Genomic DNA, 24,839 nt, shown 5'->3' with positions numbered 1-24,839 from the left:
TTAAAAATTTTTATTTGGCTGTGCAGGATCTTAGCTGTGCTATGTGGAATCTTTTAGTCATGGCTAAAATCTTCCCTAAAGGTTTCAATAGAGTTATCACACGTTACAAGGCTAAAACTCTAATTTGAAAATACCTGGGTATGTTCCTAATTATCACTTCAGAGCTGCAATAAAACAAAGTTGGAAAAATAACCAAGAGAGACTTCCCTAGCGGTACAGTATTTAAGAGTCCACTGTGCAATGTGGAGGAAGCAGGTTCGAGCCCTGGTCAGGGAAGTAAGAGCCCACATGCCGTGGAGCACCTAAGCCTGTGTGCCGCATCTGGAGAGCCTAAGACAACAGAAGATCCTGCATGATGAAGATCTCAGTAAAAAAAAAAAAAAAAAAAAAGAATTAACTATACATCAATGCACATATGTTTTCCTCTAAAATGATGACACAGAGATAAATTAGCTAAGTGAATAAAATGACTTAAATCTTACAAGTTGTTTAAACTGTGTTGAGGAGGGGAGAGATCATATCCCTATTCCCAGGCTAAGATAACCCTTGTTGGTACCGTTCTTCCTTTCCACCATGTCATCTACACATATTCATAACCAAGAGACACAGGATTGCTAAAGAAACTACTCAGAGCCCTAGACATTCCTTCGACTACGTTTTACTAGTAGTCACAGTCACCGTATGTTATGGCAGGTTAGCAGTAATCAGTTAATTCCTCATTCCTGTGCCTCCTGCAGGCGGCAAACCCTGGCATGGCTGAACCTCTCCAGACATAAGTCATCCCCCCCATTGGAGGTTTTACCAGAGAGTCCTTTAGAGATCATTGCTCAAAAAGTTACAGCATTGCCTTCCATTTTGCTGCTGTTCCTGGTACATATGCTGCCCGAATGAAAACCTACAGTGGAGGCAACAATCCCATAGCACCAAACATGCCAAATAACCACAATTCCAACAAAAGATTCTCTTTTGTGGTAGAATTTTTTTGAGTAACGTTTTCTTCTGCTAGCTAAGAAGCTTTCTGGGAAAATCTTACCGCAATGAAAAATTATTTGGAAAATCAATAATCATATTCCCTCATCATTAGTTTCAGAAAAAGCATTAGTTTATGCCAATAAGAGTTTGGTGGCAGAACTTCCCTGGTGGTCCAAAGGTTGAGAATCCACATTCCAATGAAGGGACACGGGTTCAATCCCTGGTTGGGGAACTAAGATCCCTCATGCCTCAGGGCAACTTAGCATGTCAGTTCAGTTCAGTTCAGTCCCTCAGTAGTGTCCAACGCTTTGCGACCCCGTGAACCGCAGCATGCCAGGCCTCCCTGTCCATCACCAACTCCCAGAGTCTACCCAAACCCATGTCCGTTGGGTCGGTGATGCCATCCAACCATCTCATCCTCTGTCGTCCCGTTCTCCTCCTGCCCTCAATCTTTCCCAGCATCACGGTCTTTTCAAATAAGTCAGTTCTTCGCATCAGGTGGCCAAAGTATTGGAGTTTCAGCTTCAACATCAGTCCTTCCAATGAACACCCAGGACTGATCTCCATACTCTGCAATTATTGAGCCCATGCAATCTGGAGCCTGTGCTCCACAATAAGAGAAGCCCAAGCACTGTAACCAGAAGCCCCATGCAAGGTACAGCTAGAGAATGCCCTTGTACTGCAACAAAGATCCAATGCAACCAAAAAAAAAAAAAAAAAAATAGAGTTTGGAAGCAAAACAGCCAACTCACAGTTTTGCATAAATCTGTTTCCACCTTAAACGATGGGTCTAAGATTATAAAAAAACTTTTGTCTAAGTCATTATGCTAATGATCTGAGAATATGAAACTAAATAAGACAAAATCCCTCTTCTTCAGGAGTTTATAGTCTAGCAGGAAGGAAAATAGATGGGTAAACTTCATGGCAAATAGATAGGGAAACAATGGAAACAGTGACAGACTTTGTTTTCTTGGGCTCCAAAGTCACTGCAGATGGTGACTGCAGCCATGAAATTAGAAGATGCTTGCTGCTTGGAAGAAAAGCTATGACCAATCTAGACAGCATATTGAAAAGCAGAGGCATTACTTTGCTGCCAAAGGTCCGTCTAGTCAAAGCTGTGGTTTTCCCAGTAGTCATGTATGGATGTGAGAGTTGGACCATAAAGAGGGCTGAGTGCTGAAGAACTGATGCTTTTAAACTGTGGTGTTGGAGAAGATTCTTGAGAGTCCCTTGGACTGCAAGGAGATCAAACCAGTCAGTCTTAAAGGAAATCAGTCCTGAATATTCATTGGAAGGACTGATGCTAAAGCTGAAACTCCAATATTTGGCCACCTGATGCAAAGAGCTGACTCATTAGAAAAGACCCTGATGCTGGGAGAGATTGAAGGCATGGAGAAGAGGAGAGGAGAAGGGAATGACAGGATGAGATGTTTGGATGGCATCACGGACTCAATGGACATGAGTTTGAGTAAGCTCCAGGAGATGGTGAAGGACAAAGAAGCCTGGCATGCTGCAGTCCATGGGACTGCAGAAAGTTAAACATGACTGAGCAACTGAACAACAACAAGAAGGAAGGAAAATATTTTTCAAAACAAATTAAAATACCATTAGAAATAGTAAAAAATAAAATATTGTATATTCCACGTGACATGTTCTATAAATATGTGGGATGTAGTGAACAGAAGTCAGATCTTATTAAGGAATCCAGTATGATGCCACGAAAGTGGTCATATTTGAAATGGTCTTATAAGAGAAATAGGAGATAGAACTGGGAGGGAACATTCAGGCACAGAAGAAATGACTGGAGTATAAAAGTGTACAGAGGACAGAAGTTCAGTTGGAGCCACAGCTTGAAGAGCCTTGAATGCCAGGCGGTAGGGGTGACTCACTTTCTTGGTTTTGCTGATACCTGAGAGCTCGGCTTAGCTAGCTTTGAATGAGTTTAACACAGAATATTTGAAATCAACTAAGCTAGCTCCCTCATTTTACAAATGAAAATGTCTTAAGTTCCATGGGATTTTCGTGTCTTACCCAAACACACACTGTCAGTGGTGGGACCGGGAACAAAACCAAAGACTGGATTGTAGACTATTTAAGGTCTGTGTGTATGTGTGCACACACACTCAGTCGTGTCTGACTCTTTGCAACCCCATGGACTGTAGTCCCCCAGGCTCCTCTGTCCTTGGAAATGTCCAAGCAAGAAAACTGGAGTAGGATGCCATTCCCTTCTCCAGGGGATCTTCCAGACCCAGGGATCGAACCTGTGTCTCCTGAGTCTCTTGCATTGGCAGGCCAACTCTTTACCTCTGAGCCACCTGGGAAGCCCTCTGATGTCTGTAAGTCTATGAAATCTCTCTACCTGAGTTGACTAATCTTTTCCCTCTGTGCTGCTTATGACTTCTCATCAGAGGTCCATTTCAGAGTTTGATTATTTTTTCTTTTGTGAAGAAAATTTTTCAAGTATATGGAAAGACTAGAATAATGGAGACCTGTATACCCATCACTTAGTTTTTAAAAGTTTTTTGTTATGGTAAAGTCACATTATATAAAATATACTATTTTAACTATATTTAACAGTATAGTTCAGGAGCACTAAATACATTCACATTGTTGTACAACTCTCACCATCACCCCCCTGAATTTTTCATCTTCCTAAATTGAAACTCTGTCCCCATTGAACACCAACTACCCATTGTCCCTCCCCCGTCCCAACCTCCTGCCCCTACCATCTACCAGGGTACTTTATGATTCTATGAATTTGACTATTCTCCCATCACCCAGTTTGAATATTAACATTTTGCCCTTTAATTGTTTTATTACTGAAGTGCGTGGGTGGTTAGTCACTCAGTCATGTCCAGCTCTTTGTGAGCCCGTGGACTATAGCCCACCAAGCTTCCCTGTCCATGGGATTCTCCAGGCAAGAACACTGGAGCAGGTTGCCATTTCCTCCTCCATTTGACTGAAGTATTTGAAAGTAAATAAGGCACAAGATTAGTCAACATTTTGAATATGTCTATCGTATCTAAAGTGTCACGTAAATGTTTCCTTACTTTCTCAATGAAATATCTAGACCTTCTTTTCTCCTTTTACCTCACATAAAATACCCAACATGAGTTCCTTTTCATCATCTAGTCCTGTTCTTTCTCTTTTTTCCAGTAATACTTTAGTAGATTTATGTGTAATTGTTTTCTCGGGACTGCCTCCTTCTGAGAACCTCCTTCCTTTCATTCCAACCAAATCGCTGTCTCAGGAGCTGCAATGATATGATACAACGCCACATACATGTGCGCACATGCGTGCGTGTGCACACACACACACACTCCTCTCAGAAGAATTGATTGGTCTAGAAGAAGGCTTATGGCTCAAGCTGGGCCAATAAGCGATTCCCCATTGGTTTTGGACTTAGGGCCCAGAGAGTTGAAGTGGTCTCTCTGCAGATGGCCAGTGTTGTAAGCTGAAAACCTCAGGAGATACCAGTGGTCATGTTTCTGTTATGTGAAGAAAAATAGTCTGCAGCGAGAGAGAAGAATGAGACTGACACCCAAGACAGAGAAGACAAATGCAGCAAACATCCTCTATTGTTACTGTGAATTTGACATTTTTTTTTTTTTTTTTGCCTAAGGTAATTTAAGTTGGGATTCTGCCACTTGCAGCCAAAAGAGCACATATTTAAGTGTGATTTGGCCTGGAGAATGTTGATAGGAAGAATTGGGCAAAACCTTCAGGCTACCCCAGGCTAAAAAGTATAAAGACTTGTCTACACATTCACTCAGCCCCTGATTCAAAAGCTATGAAAAGAAGCTCTATTTCTGTATGTTTTAAAGATCTCTGCGTGTGTGCACGCTAAGTCACTTCAGTCGTGTCTAACTATGTGCAATCCTGTGGACTGCAGCCTGCAAGGCTCCTCTGTCCATGGGATTCTCCAGGCAAGAATACTGGAGTGGGGGATCTTCCCTCACTCCAGAGGATCTTCCCAACCCAGGGATCGAACCTGAGTCTTTTAACATCTCCCCACATTGGCAAGCAGGTTCTTTACTGCTAGCACCACCTAGGAAGCCCTCAAGATCTCTACATAACTATAAATACATAAACCTATAGAAACTAAGTGTACCTTATCTGTCTACTTCTTGAAACAACAGCAAACTATATTTAAAATATCATAGATTTATTTCCTCAATTGTTGATAGATTGCATTTTGTGCTCAGAAATCTTCCCACAGGCCATACTCTGACACAGCACACAAAAGGGAACATTTGAGACTGCAGAGCATCTACGTTTACCCTAGTATTGCCATCCCATGTAAGTTCTAGGAGGAAAGAAAACAGCTGAATCTTCAATGCTTGCAACATTTAATTAGATTAACTTCTTCCATCAGAGAAATGAGGACCATGAATGTTAGACTTTGCTATCGGTTACCCAGGAGAACAGTAAGGGTAAAGGAGGTGCCACGAGTGTTACAGTGGTAGAAGTCCCTCCTTATGGAAACATGAGGCAAGAGGAAAGGAAGTTCCTCCCTAAAGAGTATTTGTTTAATCAGAATCCATTCCCCTCCCTTCATTGTGTAGCCTGGATGTTTGGGTCGGATTGGCCTTACCACTAACTCTAGGGTGAGGCTTTGTGAACCTATGACCCTTTCAAGGGTTAATGATTTGGAGATGTGCAATTGTCCTAAGCTTGTCTGCTTAGTGTGAGGTTCGGAACATTTGTTTGACAGTTGGAGGAAGGAGCACCATCTTCTCATTTTGGATGTCAGTAAGGAAGAATACAGAATTGCTGGTAGCCCTATGGGGGAAAGCCAGACCAAGCATGAAGCCAACATACAGGTCAGTGCAGAGAGTAGAGAAACTCTGAAAAGCAGATCGTATCATAAACTCTGGGTCAAATCACACAAGAAGCCAGCTCAGTATCTGAAATTTGTCGGTTAATGTGAGCCGATACATTCCTTTTAGTGTTTCAACCAGTTTGGGTTATTTTTCTTTTACTTGCAACTAAAAGCATGCCCCCCAAATAAGGGGACTGATCTGTAAGATCCTTCCCAGTTTTAAAGAAAAAATCGTACATATTCTATACCTAAAAGGAAAGAATATGTAAGTCCATATTCTGGAGGAAAAAACAACCCAGTCTTATCTCTTCCCAAGGAGGTAACAACAATAAGCCACTAGAATCTTGGGCAACTAGGGCAGGCTCCCCAGTGAGAATCAGGGCCCATAGAATGAGGAAGAAATTGGTAGTTTTTTTGGTTGGATGGATTCCTTCTCACAAAGTCCAGATTGAGAATGTAAGAGTAGCAATTAAAATACAGATATTCCATCAAAATTTAGAACACTCCTACTCTTTGGTTCAACAGTTCTGCTTCTCAAAACCTCTCCTACAAAAACATACAAGTAAAGGATATGAGTGCAATGATGTTACCTGAAACATTGTTTATGATATTAAAAAAAATGGAGACAATCTTATTTCTACCAAGAGGAAGTGGTTATATAAATTATAGTATATTTATGTGGTGTAATGCTAAGAAAGACGTTGCATTGATGGAAAAAAAAAATTATCCACTACATGGTTGAATGGAAAATCAAGAAATAAAATATGTAGTATGATTCTGTGTTAAAAATAAAGTATACATATGTTTGTGCTTAAAAATATGAAAAGCATCCACTTTTTATTTTTCATATCTCTGAATATTAAATTTATAAATTATTAAAAATTGTACAACAGGCATCTATTGCTTTTCTGTAATTCAAAATCTTTCTTTTTAAGTGTGTATGTGTATTTTTCTGTGAGAAAAGATTATCAACATTGTGAATCATAGACATTCTCATATACATAACTCACACTTGCAACTATTTTGCTGACTTATTCTTTAGGGTAATTCGAATGACTATAGATAAAGTCATATTGAATATATGCATACATACACATGCAAGCATAATGGAGAATGAATTGGCAATTCTTTTTAAAATAATTTCATTTATTTATTTTTGGTTGCTCTGGGTCTTCATTGCTGCATTGCTGCATGCGGGTTTTCTCTAGTTGAATGCACAGGCTTCTCACTGCGATGGTTTCTCTTGTTTCGAAGCCCGGGCTCTAGGTCATGTGGGCCCAGTAGTTGTGGCACACAGGCTCAGTTGTCCCGAGGCGTGTGAAATCTTCCCGGAGCACGGAGCAAACCCATGTCCCTTGCATTAGCAGACAGATTCCCAATCCCTAGACTATCAGGGAAGTCCTCAAGAATTCTTATTGAGTGCCTACTATATGTCCGGTAGTGTTCTAGTGATGTGTCAAAGAGTCCTATAGATTTACAGTGTTGCACATAAGGAGATCCAAAATAGTCTCAAGAATGCAAGTAACTATAAATGTTGAAATATAGCGGGGTTTAATGTTTATGTATGCATAATTTTCAATCATCAAAACTATTTAATTTGGCTATCCAGTAATGAACTCAATTTCCTGTTATAAATGTGTAATCTTCCTAAGTTTCAACTATAAATTTCATGGTTGAAAGCACCAAATTGAAGAGCCAACTAAATAAAACTACCAATCTTGATTTGGGTGTATTTTGGATTCACCATTTTTAGACTTACCACAGGCTGGAATTTAAACCTGAGTTCTCAGTTTCAGACTTTATATACTATTTCAAATACCTTCTCTAAATCACAAAACTCACTCATCTACTTTCTACCACTCTGAATTCAGAGGCATTTGTATTTAGTCCTACATAGTTTATTCCTGCAATATTAATTAATTCATATATATATATCTTTTTCTTCCAACTGGTGTAGCTGAGAGCTTATGGAGGTTAGGAACTGTTTTCTCTCTTCTCACATCCACACATCACAGTTTACTCTTTCAAAAAGTTGACTAAATGCATCCCCCGGCTTCCTCGATAAAGAGCATATGTTCAAACTAAAAATAGAACACAGATCCTTTATGTTTTTCGGTCATAATCAATAAGACTATTCATGAGGCAATTATTTTAAGCTTAGCAATTTAGACATAACCACATCATTGAATTAGCCTTGAAATCTCAGAAAGAAATTGTAAGATGTTTATTCACCTTAGTTGCTTCTAAGCAACTGTTATCCTCCAAGCTCAGAACTCCCTCGATCATTTCCAGGGAGCAATTTTAGATTACATAACAGTTTTTAGAATACATTGTGGAAAGTACCGCTTCTGTTTTAGGAAAACTGGACCCTTTCTCTCACAATCTCTCTCCTTCTCCCCCTCTCTTTGTAAAAGAATTCTTCTCAAAAAAAAAAAAAAAAAAAGAATTCTTCTCCTATGACTGTTTCCTTGAACTTCAGACTCCAACGATAATTAAAGGTAACAAGAAAGACGCTGGGAGAAAAGCCAATTTAATTGTACTATCCTGAATAATTGTTTCTGACTTCCAGCTTGCCCATTGTGATTTTTTGGCAGGAAAGAATTAATATCAGACTCCAACAATCTTCAAACAAGTAAAAATTATAATCTGGTGGGTGCCTATTTAAAGTAACAGAATCCAAGGCAACACAAGAGGCTTAATTTTAGATATGCATGTTATTAACTAACAGTAGGAAAGAACACTGTCTAGTACTGAAGAACCAAGAGCAGGAAACAACCATTTTAAATTTACACTCCCATTTCTTCAAGGTTTGAGCTAGATAATACAGTTTCAACTCTCTGTATTTAGCTGTTCTGTCCTTAAATTTTGTTGTTTGCTTAACTTTTATCACTTTACAAAATTGCTATGTAGGCTTATAAAACACCAAGCTCCATGTCTTAGTTAAGGTTGCAAGTAATAAATTATCATAGACTGGGAGGTTTAAGCATAGAAATTTATTTCCCACAGTTTTGAAGGCTGAGAAATCCAAAATGAAGGGCCAGCTTAGTTGTTTGGGAAGAGTGCTCTTCCCAGTATGCAGACAACCATCTTCAAGTTATATCTTCACATGGTGGTGAGGGGGTGTTGGTGGTAAGGGTGGCAAGAGTGTGTAATTTAGGGATACAAAAAGTAATTGATAGCTAGAAATGTTAAAGTATTGTGGAACCATCTTTCGAACATTGTTGGGTAAAAAGTGAGTTCTGGAGACTCCTCTACGACAAAATGTGCCCAGATTATAAGAAAGAACTAAGCCAATAACAGAATTAAAAATTTTTCACTTTAAAAAAAGTAAATTAATAAGAAATGAAAAATTTGCTAAGTTAGTATTAGATTTAGATTCTAAATTTAGATTCTAAAATATCTGTCTTGTCTAGTAATGTATTGCTAGGCAGCAGCTACACAAAGGTAGCAATTAATGTGACAGTAGTTGAGAGTTAAGACCAAATTAGGGGGAATTATTTACTCTCATTGCTATAACCAGAAGTATATAGGAGACACCCAGAAACTACCAAAAGGAAATTATGGATAAATACATACTACTTTTTATATTCATCTTGAAATGTACGATTTCACAGAATCCTTTCAAGAAAAAAAAAAAAGAAGAACCTAAAGCAAGTGAAATACAGAAAATAATTTGCTGTCTGGTATCCTGTGTCCCTTTTTTTTGAATAGCAGCACTCTCCAAAGATTGCATAAATATTGAACTTTTTTCTTAAATTTTTTGTTTTGGAAACTTCCAAACATAGACAAAGTAGAAAGAATGAAATAATGAGCCCCTATGTACTGATTCCTGCAAAGCTATGTACTGGGCTTCCCTCGTAGCTCAGTTGGAAAAGAATCTGCCTGCAGTGCAGGAGACCCGGGTTCAATTCCTGGGTTGGGAAGATTCCCTGCAGAAGGAAATGGCAATCCACCCCAGTACTCTTGCCTGGAGAATCCCATGGACAGAGGAGCCTGGCAGGCTATAGTCCATGGGGTTGCAAGAGTTGGACACAACTTAGTGACTAAACTGCTACTACGTACTGATCACCTGTGTTCAACATTTATCGCTATATGGCCAATCTTGTTTCATTTATAACCCCACACTCCACTACACTAGATTATTGGAAATTAACTGTCAGATATAAAATATCTAATCAGAAATACTGTAGTATGTACATCTAAGATATTGACTCTTTTTTAAAAAGCACAATCACAATGCCTTTTACAAATGTGAAAAAATGAAAACTTTAATACCAAATAATATACAGTAAGCAATATTAAGGTCTTACTGACAGTCACCTAGCTTGATAACAATAGTAATACAAACATTTTTTCAGATTGAACTTGCAAGAATTTGAATTTTGAGTTTGTCTCCATGTATTGTTTTGTTATGCTGAAATTATATTAAAATGAATATATCTTATAAATCACATTCCCATATTTGATAGATTGGTTGCATAGGTGGTTTATTTTATCCAAGGATTAGAAATAGAGCAAGTTGATTATTTGTAAGACAAGAAACAGACCAAAACTGAAACCCAATCTCTGATTTTGAAAACAATTTCTCTGAATCCAGAATGAAAGGGGAAATATTTTAACACCAACCTTACTAACATCACGGCTGACTTTCAGCTGGCTTTACACTGCAGTTGTTGCACTCTGTTAAAATATTAAAATTCTTCCTAAAAGGTGAAAACTCACCCTAGCACTTCCTCCTTCTCCTTCTCCCCCTGACCCAGGCCCTGGGTCTCTGGCCCTCTGTGGTGCAGGACTGGGCTCTGATGGGCCACACCTCGTGGACATGCTTGATGCCCACTTGATCTCTCATCTTGTATCATCTCACAGGAAACCTGCGTGGCTACTTGTGGGAACTGAAGCCTTCACAGGGTACCAAAATGGTTGCTACACACTTTAAATATCACTTTCACCTAAATCCCTTTATTATTTCCTCCTATTTGGGAGTCTGTGTGTGTGTGTGTGTGTGCACTCAGTCTTGTCTGACTCTGCAACCCCATGGACTGTAGCCCTCCAACCTCCTCTGTCCATGGAATTTTCCAGGGAAGAATACTGGAATGAGCTGCCATTTCCTACTCCAGGGGATCCTCCTGACGCAAGGACCAAACCCATTTCTCTTGCACCTCCTGCATTAGCAGGCAGATTCTTTACCACTGTGCCACCGGGGAAGGTCATTTGGGAGTTTAGGTGAATTTAGTTTAGGGAAACTGAGATAAGCGTGGATTTCAGTCAGACCTGGTTCAGAGCAGGATTCATCTCTTGCTTTCTAGGCAAATTCTGAGTTATAATGTCTTCATATGTAAAATGAAGAGAAAATATCTAATTCATCAGATTGGAGAGAGCATTAAATAAGGTCGTCCTTCAATGTCTGAGTATCTAAATTTCTGATGTAGAAGTCAATTTTTCTCTGCCAAACTGCTTCCTCACATGTTGCTGTTGTTCAGTTGCTAAGTCATGTCCAATACTTGTGACCCCATGGATTGTAGCACTCCAGGCTTCACTGTCCTTTACCATTTCCCGGAATTTCCTCAAACTCATGCCCATTATTGAGATGCTATCCAAACATCTCATCCTCTGTCAAGTCTTTCTCCTGCCCTCAATCTTTCCCAGACTCAAGGTCTTTTCCAGTGAGTTGGCACTTCCCATGAGGTAGCCAAAATATCGGAGCTTCAGCTTCAGCATCGGTCCTTCCAGTGAGTATTTAGTTGATTTCCTTTAGAATTTACTGCTTGATCTCCTTGCAGTCCAAAGGACTCCTCAGAGTCTTCTTCAGCACCACAGTTTGAAAGCATCAGTTCTTTGGGTTCAGCCTTCTTTATGCTCCAACTCTCACATCCATACATGACTACAGGAAAAATCATACACTTGACTATACAGACTTTTGTCAGCAAAGTAATGTCTCTGCTTTTTAATATACTGTCTAGGTTCGTCATAGTTTTGCTTCCAAGGAGCAAGGGTCTTTTAACTTCATGGCTGGAGTCACCGTTCACAGTGATTTTGGAGCCCAAGAAAATAAAATGTCATCATTTCCACTTTCCCCCTTCTATTTGCCATGAAGTGAGGCACCAGTGAACCCTAAAGTCAGTCTCTCCCATTAGGAAGCTTCCATAAGCCTCTCATCCTTGCTCATCAGAGGGCAGACAGAATGAAAACCATGATCACAGAAAACTAACCAAACTGATCAAATGGACCACAGCATTGTCCAACTCAATGAAACTATGAGCCATGCCATGTGGGGCCACCCAAGATGAATGGGTCACAGTGGAGAGTTCTGACAGAACAGGGTCCACTGGAGAAGTGAATGGCCAACCACTTCGGTATTCTTGCCTTCAGAACCCCATGAACAGTATGAAAACATAAAAAGATATGATACTGAAAGATGAACTCCCCGGGTCAGTAGGTGCCCAATATGCTACTGGAGAAGAGTGGAGAAATAACTCTAGAAAGAATTAAGAGGAGCTAAAGCAAAAACAATGCCCAGGTGTGGATGTGACTTGTAATGGAAGTAAAGTCCGATGCTGTAAGAACAATATTGCATAGGAACTTGGAAAGTTAGATCCATGAATCAAGGTAAAATGGAAGTGGTCACATGGGAGATGGCAAGAGTCAAGAGTGAACATCGACGTTTTAGGAACCAGTGAACTCAAATGGAATGGAATGGGTGAATTTAATTCAGATGACCATTATATCTACTTCTGTGAGCAAGAATCCCTTAGAGGAAATGAAGTAGCCCTCACTGTCAACCAGAGTCCAAAACGCAGTTCTTAGGTGCAATCTCAAAAATGACAGAATAATCTCTGTTGGTTTCCAAGGCAAACCATTCAATACCACAGTAATCCAAGTCTATGTGCCAACCACCAGTGCTGAAGAAGCTGAAGCTGAATGATTCTATGAAGACCTACAAGACCTTCTAGAACTAGCACCAAAAAGAGATGCCCTTTTCATCATAGGGAACTGGAGGGCAAAAGTAGGAAGTCAAGAGATACCTGGAATAACAGGCAAGTTTGGCCTTGGAGTACAAAATGAAACAGGGCAAAGGCTAACAGAGTTTTGTCAAGAGACTACACCAGTAATAGCAAACACTCTCTTCCAACAACACAAGAGAAGACTACACATGCACATCACCAGATGGTCAATGCTGGAATCAGATTGATTATATTCTTTGCAGCTAAGGATGGAAAAGCTCTGTACAGTCAGAAAAACCAAGACCAGGAGCTGACTGTGGCTCAGATAATGAGCACCTTATTGCAAAATTCAGGTTTAAACTGAAGGAAGTAGAGAAAACCACTAGACCATTCAGGTATGACCTAAATCAAATCCCTTATGATTATGCAGTGGAAGTGACAAATAGAATCAAGGGATTAGATTTGATAGACTGCCTGAAGACCTATAGACCGAGGTTCATGACATTGTACATGTAGGATGATCAAGACCATCCCCAAGAAAAAAAAGGCAAAAAGGCTGTCTGAGGTTGTCTGAGGAGGCCTCACAAATAGCTGATAGAAGAAGAGAAGTGAAAGGCAAAGGAGAAAAGGAATAATCCCATTTGAATGCAGAGTACCAAAGAAACTCATCCTCTGTCACCCCCTTCTCCTCCTGCCCCCAAGCCCTCCCAGCATCAGGGTCTTTTCCAATGAGTCATCTCTTCCCATGAGGTGGCCAAAGTACTGGAGTTTCAGCTTCAACATCAGTCCTTCCAATGAACACCCAGGACTGATCTCCTTTAGGATGGACTGGTTGGATCTCCTTGCAGTCCAACGGACTCTCATGAGTCTTCTCCAACACCACAGTTCAAAAACATCAATTTTTCAGCGCTCAGCTTTCTTCACAGTCCAACTCTCACATCCATGCATGACCACTGGAAAAGTCATAGCCTTGACTAGACGCACCCTTGTTGGCAAAGTGATGTCTCTGCTTTTTAATATGCTGTCTAGGTTGGTCATAACTTTCCTCCCAAGGAGTAAGCGTCTTTTAATTTCATGGCTGCAATTACCATCCGCAGTGATTTTGGAGCCCCCAAAAATAAAGTCTGACACTGTCTCTCCATCTATTTCCCATGAGGTGATGGGACCAGATGCCATGATCTTAGTTTTCTGAATGTTAAGCTTTAAGCCAACTTTTTCACTTTCCTCTTTCACTTTAATCAAGAGGCTTTTTAGTTCCTCTTCACTCTCTGCCATAAGGGTGGTGTCACCTGCATATCTGAGGTTATTGATATTTCTCCCAGCAATCTTGATTCCAGCTTGTGCTTCTCCCAACCCAGCGTTTCTCATGATGTACCCTGCATATAAGTTAAATAAGCAGGGTGACAATATACAGCCTTGAGGTACTCCTTTTCCTATTTGGAACCAGTCTGTTGTTCCATGTCCAGTTCTAACTGTTGCTTCCTGACCTGCATACAGGTTTCTCAACAGGCTGGTCAGGTGGTCTGGTATTCCCATCTCTTTCAGAATTTCCCACAGTTTATTGTGATCCACACAGTCGAAGGCTTTGGCATAGTCAATAAAGCAGATATAGATGTTTTTCTGGAACTCTCTTGCTTTTTCAATGATCCAACAGATATTGGCAATTTGATCTCTGGTTCCTCTGCCTTTTCTAAAACCAGCTTGAACATCTGGAAGTTTTCGGTTCACGTATTGCTGAAACCTGGCTTGGAGAATTTTGAGCATTACTTTACTAGTGTGTGAGATGAATGCAATTGTGCAGTAGTTTGAGCGTTCTTTGGGATTGGCTTTCTTAGGGATTGGAATGAAAACTGACCTTTTCCAGTCCTGTGGCCTCTGCTGAGTTTTCCAAATTTGCTGGTATATTGAGTGCAGCACTTTAACAGCATCATTTTTCAGGATTTGAAATAGCTCAACTGGAATTCCATCACATCCACTAGCTTTGTTCATAGTGATGCTTTCTAAGGCCCACTTGACTTCACATTCCAGAATGTCTGACTCTAGGTGAGTGATCACACCATTGTGATTATCTGGGTTGTGAATATCTTTTTTGTACAGTTCTTCTGTGTATTCTTGCCACCTCTTCTTAATATCTTCTGCTTCTGTTAGGTCCATACCATTTCTGTCCTTTATCGAACTCATCTTTGCATGAAATGTTCCCTTGGTATCTCTAATTTTCTTGAAGAGATCTCTAGTTTTTCCCATTCTGTTGTTTTCCTCTATTTCTTTGCATTGATCCCTGAGGAAGGCTTTCTTATCTCTCCTGGTTATTCTTTGGAACTCTGCATTCAAATGGGAATAGCTTTCCTTTTCTCCTTTGCTTTTCGCTTCTCTTCTTTTCACAGATATTTGTAAGGCCTCTTTAGACAACCATTTTGCCTTTTTGCATTTCTTTTCCATGGGGATGGTCTTGATCCCTGTCTCCTGTACAATGTCACGAACTGAGATGGCTAGATGGCATCACCGACTCAATGGGCATGAGTCCAGGAGTTGGTGATGGACAGAGAGGCCTGGCATGCTGCAATTCATGGGGCCATAAAGAGTCGGACACGACTGAGCGACTGAACTGAACTCCAAAGAATAGCAAGGAGAGATAAGAAAGTCATCCTAAGTGATCAATGCAAAGAAATAGAGGAAAACAATAGAATGGGAAAGACTAGAGATCTCTTCAAGAAAATTAGAGATACCAAGGGAACATTTCATCCAAAGATGGGCAAACATCTTGCGAAATGCCAGGCTGGATTAACACAAGCTGGAATCAAGACTGTCAGGAGAAAAATCAATAACCTCAAGTACGCAGATGACATTATCCTTAACGCAGAAAGCAAAGAGGAACTAAAGAACTTCTTGATGAAAGTGAAAGAGAGTAAAAAAGCTGGCTTAAAACTCAACTTTCAAAAAATGAAGATCATGGCATCTGGTCCTATCATTTCATGGCAAATAAATGGGGAAAAAGTGGAAACAGTGTCAGATTTCATTTTCTTGGGCTCCAAAATCACTGCAGAAGGTGACTGTAGCCATGAAATTAAAAGATGCTTGCTCCTTGGAAGAAAAGCTATGACCAACCTAGATAGCATATTGAAAAGCAGAGACATTAGTTTGCCAAAAAAAGCTCCATCTAGTCAAAGCTATGGTTTTTCCAGTAGTTGTGTATTTGTGTGAGAGTTGGACTATAAAGGAAGCTGAGGACTGAAGAAATGATGCTTTTGAACTGTGGTGTTGTGGAAGACTCTTGAGAGTCTCTTGGACTGCAAGGAGATCAAGCCAGTTAATCCTAAAGGAAATCAGACCTGAATGTTCACTGGAAAGGCTGATGCTAAAGCTGACGCTCCAATACTTTGGCCACCTGATGTGAAGAACTGTCTCACTGGAAAAGACTCTGATTCTGGGCAAGATTGAAGGCAGGAGGAGAAGAGGGTAACAGAGGATGAGATGGTTGGATGACATCAGCGACTTGATGGACATGAGTTTGAGTAAACTCCAGGAGTTGGTGATAGCCTGGCATGCTGCAGTCCATGGAGTGGGACATGACTGAACAACTGAACTAAACTGAACTGATGGCACCAGAGGGTTTCCACCCTAGGGCACCAGATGGCACTAGTGGCACAGAACTCGCCTGTCAACATAGGAAACATAAGAGATGCAGGTTCAACCCCTGGGTTGGGAAGATCGCCTGGAGGAGGGCTTGGCAACCCACTCCAGTATTATTGCCTGGAGAATCCCAAGAACAAAGCAGCCTGGTGGGCTATAGTCCATGGGGTCGCATAGAGTCAGACAGGACTGAAGCGACTTAGCACACACGCATGATGACACCAAATGCCATGATCTTGGTTTTTTTAAATGTTGAGTTTCAAGCCACTTTTTTACTCTCCTCTTTTACCCTCATCAAGAGACTCTTTAGTTCCTCTTTGCTTTCTGCCTTTAGAGTGGTATCGAATATCTGAGGTTGTGGGTATTTTTCCCAGGAATCTTGATTTCAGCTTGTGATTCATCCAGACCGGCATTTGGCATGATATACTCTGCACATAAGTTATAAAGAAGCAGGGTGACAATATACAGCCTTGACATACTCCTTTCCCAATTTTGAACCAGTCTGTTGTTCCATGTCCAGTTTTAACGGTTACTTCTTGACCAGCATACAGGTTTTTCAGGAGACAGATAAGTGGTCTGGTATTCCTCTCTTTAAGAATTTTCCAGAGTTTCTTGTGATCCACACAGTCAAAGGCTTTAGCGTAGTCAATGAACCAGAAGTAGGCATTTTTTCTGGAATTCCCTTGCTTTCTTGATGATCCCATGAATTTTGGCAATTTGGTTTCTGGTTCCTCTGCCTTTTCTAAACCCAACTTGTACATCTGGAAGTTTTCATGTACTCCTGAAGCCTAAGTTGAAGGATTTTGAGCATACCCTTGCTAGCATGTGAGATGAGTGTAACTGTACGGTAGTTTGAACATTCTTTGGCATTGTCCTTCTTTGTGACTGGAATGAAAACTGACCTTTTCCAGTCCTGTGCCCACTGCTGAGTTTTCCAGATTTGCTGACATATTGAAGTTCTCCTGATTTCAGCTCATGGCCCCACCATGCATACTTGCTTAGGCCCTCCAACCAGAAGCCATCCTTGACTCTTTCTTCCTCTTACTGCTAACATCTAAATCCTCAGTAATGGAGCTTATTTCAAACCACTTTTTAATGTTTCCATTGCTATCATTCTACTTCAGCAATCTTCAAACATTTTGGTCTCAGGGTTCCTTCACACTCTTGGAAATTCCCGTTATGGACTCCAAAGACCTGTTATGTTTATGTGAGTTGTATTAACATTTATCACTAGCATCAGAAATCAAAGTTGAAACAATTTAAAATATTTATTTACCCTTTAAAAAATAAGTCTGTATCATGTTAATATAAATAATACACTTTTTAAGGAGACATATCCCCCCAAATTTAGTAATAATAGTAGCATTGCTTTACTTTTTGTTAATCTCTTTAATGCCTGACTTTTTTTAAAAAAAAAGGCAGCATTTTCATTCATAGCTAATTCTACATTCAGTCTGCTGCAGTATCACATGTCACATAGCCTCTGGAAAATTCTACTGTATACTCATGAAAGAATAAGAATAAGAAAAGCAAGTAATGTCTTAGTGCTATTGTGAAAGTACTTTTGACCTTACAAACCCACAAGAATGTCTCAGAGGGATCTTCAGGGCTCCGCAGAAAGCACTTTTTAACATTAAAAAAAAAGGAGCTATACTTTATATACCATGAACTTCACTCTTTTAAGACCAACAGGGGATTCTCTGATGGTCCAGTGGTTAGGACTCAAGGTTCCAATGCTGGGGGTCTGGGTTGAATCCCTGGTGGAAGGACTAAGAGCACATGAGATGTGTGGTGAAGCCAAAAAAAAAAAAAAAAAAAGGAAAGGAAAGACCAATGGTCCAATAGTTTTCAGCATGTTTACAAAGTTGTGCGATTATCTCTGCTTTAGCAATCTTTACCCATTGACTCTCATACCAGCCCCTGATAACCACTGATCTACTTTCTTTTTCTAAGGATTTGCCAGTTCTGGGTGCTTTATAAAAACTGAATTGAACTTTCAATTCAGTGGTCTTCTTTTACTTAGCATAGTATTTTCAAAGTTCCTGTGTAGCATCTATCAGTACTTCATTTACTCATATGACTTAATAATATTCCATTACATGGCTATATACTACATTTTATTTATTCATTAGTTGATAGACATTTGAGTTCTTTCCACTTTTTAGCTATTATCAATAATGTTGCTATGGACATCAGTGTGCAAACTTTTGTGTGGACATGTGTTTTCAGTTTTCTTGGGTATACACCAAGAAGTAGAACTGCTAGGTCGTATAGCAATTCAATATTTAGTTTTATGAGGAAACACTAAACTACCAAGACCATACTTTGAGATCTACTTCTCTAGTCTGAACCAGACTTACATACTACCTGGACTATGGCAAGATTTGGCTAATTTCTCTGATCCTGTCTGGTGACCCTACAGTTTTTATTCCACATGACTGCCAGAATCATCTTTAAAGGGACAACATTAGACAGTATTACTCCATTTTGTTAAACTCGCCAATAAATTCCCTGTTACACATAGAATAAAATCCAAACTCTTCCAGGGCTGAAACATGATCTAGTCCCTGCCTACCTCTTTGACTGCATCTCTTCACCATCTCTGCAATATGCTTCCTTCTAATCTTTGTATAGTTGGCTCCATCTAATCATTTAGATCTCTACTCAAAACCAACTTCCTTAGGAAGTGTTTATCTATTTGCTTAATTGTTAATTTTCAACACTGTATCCAGTTCCTAGAACTGGCACTGTTAGAGATTCAAGCCTTTGACTGTGTGGATCAAAACAAACTGTGGAAGATTCTTAAAGAGATGGGAATACCAGACCACTAACCTGCCTCCTGAGAAACCCATATGCAGGTCAAGAAGAAACAGTTAGAACTGGACATGGAACAATGGACTAGTTCTAAATTGGGAAAGGAGTATGTCAAGTCTGTATATTGTCACCCTGCTTATTTAACTTATATGCAGAGTACATCATACAAAATACTGGGCTCGATGAATCACAAGCTGGAATCAAGATTGCTGGGAGAAATATCTACAGCCTCAGATATGTAGATGATACCACTTTAATGGCAGAAAGTGAAGAGGAACTAAAGAGTTTCTTGATGAAGGTGAAAGAGAAGAGTGAAAAAGCTGGCTTAAAACTCAACATTCAAAAAATGAAGATCATGGCATCTGGTCCTATCATTTCATGGCAAATAAATGGGGGGAAAAGTGGAAACAGTGTCAGATTTCATTTTCTTGGGCTCCAAAATCACTGCAGAAGGTGACTGTAGCCATGAAATTAAAAGATGCTTGCTCCTTGGTAGAAAAGCTATGACCAACCTAGACAGTGTATTAAAAAGCAGAGATACCACTTCGCCGACAAAGGTCCATATAATCAAAGCTATGGTTTTTCCAGTAGTTATGTACCAATGTAAGAGATGGACCATGAAGAAGGCTGAGTGCTGCAGAATTGATGCTTTTGAATTGCGGTGCTGGAAAAGACTCTTGAAAGTCTTTGGACAGCAAGGAGACCAAACCAGTCAATCTTAAAGGAAATCAACCTTGAATATTCATTGGAAGGACTGATGCTGAACCTGAAGCTTCAATACTTTGGCCACCTGATGTGAAGAGCCGACTCATTTGTAAAGACCCAGATGCTGGGAAAGATTGAGGGCAAGAGGAGAAGGGGGTGACAGAGGATGAGATGGTTGAATGGCATCACTGACTCAACGGACATGAGTTTGAGTAAACTCAGGGAGATAGTGAAGGACAGGGAAGCTTGAAGTGCTGTAGTTCATGGGGTCGCAAAGAGTCGGACATGACTTAGCTACTGAACAACAGCAACAACAGATTCAATAAATATTTTGGAATGAGTACATCAAAAAAAGGCACAGGTATCTGGTGTTTCTGTTGCTGCATAACAAACCACCCCCAAACTTAGTGTTGTAAATCAACTGTTCACTTGGGCTAGGCTCAGCTGAGTAATTTTTCTATTGATCTTGCCAGTGGTCACTTGTGTATCTGCAATCAGTTGGCATATTAAGTGAGGCCTCCCCCTTCCCCGGTCAGCTGACCTCCCAGTTTTATGTGGTCTCTACAACAAGGTAATTGGATTTCGTACATGGCAGCTCAGAGCTCCCAAGAGCAAAAAGCAGAAGCTACTATCATTTCAAGACTGAAGCCTGGACCTAGCACAGCATCACTTCTGGCATATGTTATTGGTTAATAGGGTCAACAATGTCAGCCCAGATTCAGGAGACTGCATAGAGGCTTCACCACCGGGAGTGTTTCACGGGAGACAGGGTTAGAAGTAGGGGTGGGGTAGATGGAGTTATTATGAAAAAGATTAAAATATCACCTTATGTTTTATGTTATAGTCGCTTTTTAAAGTATTTACAGCCTCATATCATGAACAGCCTTAAGAACATAGCAAGGCTAATATGACAATTATTGCTTCCATGACAATCAGCATTCGGAAAATGAGAAGTCAAAGCAGAAGGTTAATTATACACAAGAATGTCTGTGGATCCTCCGACCTGGCAGTTTATCTGAATGAATGAATTACAGGGAGAGCCGTGTGTTCTCTGTACCTTCCCTGGACTTCTACATGTACCTGCCAAGCACTGAGCACTGACAATTAAAGCTTTACTTCTTTTCTTCTCAATTTCATTTTTCATGAAGCTGTAACAATAGAGAGGAAAATGGAAGGTATGTAGAATCTTACCACCTCAAGGCAATAATTTTCATTTCTGCATATTTCCTTCCAGACTTTACCCAGATGTGTGCAGGGTTTTACATAATTATCATCATAGTACATATGCTTTTCTATTGTACATTTTCTCCTTTTATAGTAGTAGTAGTTTAGTCGCTAAGTCATGCCTGACTTTTGCGACCCCATGGACTGTAGCCTGACAGGCTCCTCTGTCCATGGAATTCTCCAGGCAAAAATACTGGAGTGGATTGCCATTTTCTTCTCCAGGGAATCTTCCTGACTCAGGAATTGAACCCGGGTCTCCTGTACCGCCGGCAGATTCTTTACCAACTGAGCTACAAGTAACGTTTATTCATGTTGTTTCATAATCTTTTCAATTATTATGGCTTTTTATTCCTGTTAGTTGGTGCATGACAATTGATGTAGTCATTTACCTATTGGTAGACTTGTAGGTTGTTTCCACTGTTTGGAGGTTTTTTCCTACAAAAGCTGTGATGAACTTCTCTGTTTTGTACTTCTCTGGCATAATTTCCATGTGATATATTCCTAAAAAGATTATTGGTTGTGATAGGTTGCACGTTCTAAAGATGGCCACATAATATCTCCCAACCCCATTGCTCTTCTGCAATAAGGACTTGACACTCCGCTTGAACCTAGATGGACTCTGTGACTATTTTGACCATTAGAATATGGCAGTGGTAACACTGTTCCTGTTTTAGATATAGCCCTTAATTGGCCTTAGTAACATCTATTTCCTACTTTTAGAAAGTGCAGCTTTCTTGAAACCACCATTCTATGAGAAGCTCAAGCCACATGAAGAAGCCCTGGGGTCTGAATCTCCAGGTGGGCATCAAGAAAAGCCCAAGGATCACTGAGACATCAGACACATGAGCAAAGACACCACCTAGAAGGCTGTCACTAGACCTTGCTGCCCCCACGTGAAGTCAGGCAGACAGACTGCCTTGCAGAGTCCTCAAATTGCTTACCTGTAAAACCACTTGTAAAATAAATGGTTGAAAAGAGCTTCCCTGGTGGTCCAGTAGTTTAGGATCCACGTGCCGATGCAAGGGACACTGGTTTGATCCCTGGTCCAGGAAGATCCCCTATACTGCAGAGCAACTAAGCCTATGTACCACAACTACTAAGCCAGCACTCTAGAGCCTGAGAACCACAACTACTGAGCCCATGAGCTGCTATTATTGAAGCCCAAATGCCTCGAGCCTGTGCTCCACAAGAGAAGCCACCACAATGAGAAGCCTGCGCACTGCAACAGGGTAGCCCCTACTCAACTCAACTAGAGAAAACCCTCTCACAGCAACAGACACCCACCATAACCAAATAAATAAATAAATCTTTTTAAAAAATGGTTATATTAAGCCTTACAATTTGTGATAGTTAGCTATTAAAAGGCATTTAAAATGTGGGTCAAAAGGTAAAATTTTCTTTTCTCTAAATGCTAACAAATGCATTCCTAAGAGGATTGAAACAGTTTATAGTTTGCAGTGCCTCAGAAAGTCTATATGCTTGTCAAGGTGCAAGCCTTAGAAGGATTTTGTTCTCCAACTGTTCCGGTGTCTCTTTGGGAGGAATTTTACTTTGCCTTTCATCTGAATAGGTGGCCACTCACTGAGGAGGTCCTCCTCAGCTTTCTTAGCTCATGCCTCTAGCTTGCTTCCTGTCAATCCCCCACTGTAAGCTCTGCTCATCTTCAAGCAAAACTAATACTTACCATTCATCTATTTAGAATTTAAACACGCAACACTCTTTGAGCTCACGGGAAGAAAGGAACCAGAGAGGACTGAGTGTGTGCGGACACTTGCAGTTGTTCTTAAGTAGCTCAGTTGTTTCTGACTCTTCCTGACCCTATGGACTGTTAGCCCACCAGGCTACTCTGTCCATGGGGATTATCCAGGTAAGAATATTGGAGTGTGTTGCCATGCCCTCCTCCAGGGGATCTTCCCAACCCAGGAATCGTACCCAGGTCTCCCGTATTGCAGGTGGATTCTTTACTGTTTGAGCTGCCAGGGAAGCCCCTTGAAAGATTCATAGTTAGAACCTTCCTAGATGTAAAGAAAAAGGGCAGAGCTAACTTTCCAAATGTGGAGCCACAAGTAGTTTCCCAAAGGTGGGAGGGGGACCAGACAAGTCAGTCAAGTTCCTTCCAGTTACGGATCCTCTGATTCACATCCTCTCTCTCAGAACAGGCAGGGTTTGGTTTTGTTTTCAAGACGGGGAGAGCATTGTCTCCTGACACGGTGGGGAGGAGGGGGAGAGGAATCTCTTCAGGAAAGAGGAAGGGGCGGTCAAGTGGGGAGGGTGGTGAGACCCACTGCACGCACTTCCTGGCTGAGGATGTCAGGCTGTTTCTCCTCACGCCCTGCTTGGATTTTGAGCATTTTCATAAATCCTCAGCACTAGTTCAGATCATCAGCTTGTACTTGACAGTCTTATTCCCTTGGCTCTCAGAAGGGAAAGTAAATCAAAGCTTGACTGCTCAGAACCTGACAAGAGCGTGTAATAAAGACGTTCCCCGAGGTGGAGGGCAGGCATGGGGAGCCTCTCAGGTCTACCGCAGATCCAGGCTGCCTCCAGGACACATTGCAAAATGCAGGAGTTACAAGATCGCCCAGCTCCACAGTGGAATATGGGAGCAGCCTCATGCTGTGTCACTGCAGATGGAAAGGCTCTGAAAGCAGAGAACAGAATGAGAGGGAGATGGTCTACATGAAGGCTGAACTCCTTACAGGCAAAGGGAAGTAGGCAGCATAGCAATCGCCCTGCAAGGGGTGTGGGCTGAGCAGGATTTTAACACTGAGACTCCCTAAAGCCCTGGAAGAGAGCTGGGCCCTCAACAGGGTTTGAACTAAAATGTGGTTTCAACATATGTGTGGATGTTGCCTCATTTCAAGTTTTAGTTTTTATTGACCCACTTGTGCGTGCATGCATGCTTAGTCACTCAGTTGTGTGACCCTATGTATTGTAGCCTGTCAGGCTCCTCTGTCCATGGGATTATCTCAGCAGAACACTGGAGTGGGTTGCCATTTCCTTCTCCAGGGGATCTTCCCGACCCAGGGATCAAACCAGTGTATCCTTGTATTAGCAGGTGGATTCTTCACCACTGAGTCACCAGGATTCACCTGTAGGCCTGAAGAAATGCAAGCGCCACACAAGGTATACGTTCTAAACACTTCAATTTGCCAAGGGCTTTGCAAATAAACCAGTCCTTCCCTGGTCCTTCTGCCTTACAGACCCGTACCTCTATGTAAGGATTCATGATCTCTCAGGATATTTCTTCCTTTATGTGAAACATAGCAATTTAAGAAATAGGAAACATGTATTATAATTTGCAACCTGAATAAATGCTGAATCTTACCTGAACCCTGTTATCCTGGAAAACATTGGTAAGGATTAAGAAATCCCCCAGCAGCCTTTGCTTAATACTAAGACCTGTCCTTTCCTTGCCAATGTAGACAACATGTCCCTTGTTCACTGTGACAAGGCCAGACATAGACCCTCATGATTTCCTTTCTTTGCCTCATAAATGATTAGCTGAACTTCTTGTCCCCACCAATAAAGGCAACACAATGTTAATGTGTTAACAAAGTTACCCAAAGTTTGGTAACTTTGTTAATGTTTGGTTAATGTTAACCAAACTTTGGGTAAGCTCTCTCCTTCCTCTAGGTCCTTGAACTTTGGCCCACCTTCAGTGGCTTCCCTGGTAGCTCAGAGGGTACTCAGACGGTAAAGCATCTGCCTGCAATGCGGGAGACCTGGTT

The sequence above is a fragment of the Muntiacus reevesi genome, chromosome 1 (assembly GCF_963930625.1).
Source record: "Muntiacus reevesi chromosome 1, mMunRee1.1, whole genome shotgun sequence".
Lineage (NCBI taxonomy): Eukaryota > Metazoa > Chordata > Mammalia > Artiodactyla > Cervidae > Muntiacus > Muntiacus reevesi.
This window is presented reverse-complemented; position numbering follows the sequence as displayed.